This window comes from Asterias amurensis, chromosome 18, assembly GCF_032118995.1.
Source record: "Asterias amurensis chromosome 18, ASM3211899v1".
NCBI classification, from domain to species: Eukaryota; Metazoa; Echinodermata; class Asteroidea; order Forcipulatida; family Asteriidae; genus Asterias; species Asterias amurensis.
Window position 1 is genome coordinate 7,430,265 of NC_092665.1, and position 2,402 is coordinate 7,432,666.

Below are 2,402 nucleotides of genomic sequence, written 5' to 3' on the forward strand. Positions count from 1 at the left end.
AGCTCCAACGTCTCCCACAACGTCAAAAGTGATTGGTCGATAATGGACAAGACGTCCAATCAGAGGGTAGAATACATAGTGTTCGGAAAGAGTGATCCTTGACAACCAGAGGGGCGGGGGGGGGGCAATTTGATTAATTTTGTAAAAAAACAAGAGCTGGCAAAGTATTAATTTTGAAACCGTTTGTTGCTTTAGTCCTTGATGTCAATGTATACATTGAATAAAACTAACATATGAAAATTTATTTTAAAATGGCGGTTAAATATTGTCGCTAATCACTTGAGCGAGGTGAGAGTGACTGACCGCGGTGAAGATGGGACAGTTGGCCGGGGGGGGGGGGGGGGGTGCGTTCGTTTAGCTCCCCTGGGTCGACCCCGGTGCGTGGCGTGTTTTTTTTACCAGGACAAACGTGGGTAATTATCTGCACACATATAGGATTTTAGGCATTGCATGTCGGGGTATCAATATATATTGGTTTGCGGTAACACCATGTGTGTATATCTACTTGCCCGATTGAGTTGTTCTTAGGGAACTGTCTTGCTTTATTCTATCTGCACACACTTGTCCTGGAAAAAGAAACGCCACACACCGGGGTCGACCCAGGGAAGCTAAACGACAAACCCTATACATACACAGGGGGGGGGGGGGGGAGGTATACAAATTAAAATGAACCTAATTACTTTGTCACGTGGGCTCACTGATACCAAAGGTTCTGTATATTGTTTTAGATACTCCTACTTGATTTTGTGCCCGGCGAAACATGACGTATACAGTGTTTTTTTTCAACAGAGGGCGGTTTGAATGTAAACATAGGTCACATCGTCTTATAGACGATGAGGCCCGGCATGTAAGGTCTTTAAAGCGATGCCTGTGCTTTTTATTTTGGGGTTTTGGGTTGGTTGGTTTTTATTCGATCTCACTGGTAAGGAACAAAAACCATCTTTGGGAAATATATCAAGGCCTTATACTGAGAAAACTGTTATGTGATATGCGATTTTGTATCCGGCTTCACCTGTGCACTGAGCCAATTTTACGCATGACGTAAATGACGACACCAAACCCAACGTACGCAACCGCAGCCCACAGTTGTTGTGATAGATGACGACTATGCTAAACCTTTCTATTGCAACGTCACAGCCCAAGTTCTTGCCAACTAATGTTGGATGTCAAGTTTGCATGGGGGATAAAGGAATATTATTGTTGTTTTTTTTACCCATACACCGATGTGTGTCAGCACTGTATACTCAGTACTTTCCTGAGTCCTGTGAAAAAAAAGATGCCAGTGATATTTTTTTCACAGGACTCGGGGTACTGATAATACAGTGGTGTATGAGTTAAAAAAAAACTGTTTTAATAATGTTGGATGGAAATTAATACCCATCTTGAGAACGGAGGAAATGGGATGTATGCAATGTGCTCCTTGCATGCGTATAGTATTTTGCGCGTGGTCAAAAACGATATTAATTTTGTTTATACAAAAACTTAGACTCAGTTGAAATTATTGCCCCTTTAGTGACATCGGTTCAATTGGTCATAGGAGTCGGGAGAAAATAACGGGAAAACCCACCCTTGTTTCCGAACGCTTCGCCGTGTCATGACATGTGTTTAAAATAAATCCGCAATTTTCGATATCGACAATTGATATTCTTTGTTTTAATGTTTCATGGAATAATATTTCAAGACAAGTCTTTCACCTTTACCTTCTGTAAACCCTGTAAGTTATTTGTAAATCTGTGAACTTTTTTTCTGTTCCGAAAGTGTCCAATGGCTTTAAACACCTTTCCTGGATATAAGGGGTTTGTTTGGGTTTGTGTATGCTTGGGAAACAGGGAATTTTCAGGCGGTAAAAATGGGAATTTGTTCAGAGTGGCATACTGGCAATGCTGATGGAGACCTATCATTGTTGGGTCGTCAAAGTGTGCTTGATATTTGTCCCTTTGGTTGTATGATACGAAAGCGGGCCTTCGTTTTTGAAAGGGCAAGGGCACCAAGGAATTTTACTAAAGAGTTCATGGGCACCAAGGCAGTGACCAGGGGGCACGCAGGCAATCGCTTTCGTTGCCTCCGTGAAGTATCAGGCCTGCGACGGTAATAACATAAACAGGGAACATTTGCCTACTTTATGAAACTTACATTACATTAATTGTGCATGTTTGTCATATTATCAGAGCAAAATATAATTTATCACTGTGCCTGATAGTTTATGAGCCAAGAGAACGTCTCTGCATTCCGAGACGTCTGGAGCTTTCTAGCATTCACTTTCTCCGTGCCCCAGACGATACGTTCACCTCACGTAGTCCCAACCATGACCTCCACCCCCCCCCCCCCCCCCTCCAAGCTGTACCAGGAAACAACAACTGTCTTTTGTTTCTAAGAATAGTCACGCGGTACTTTTTCTCTCT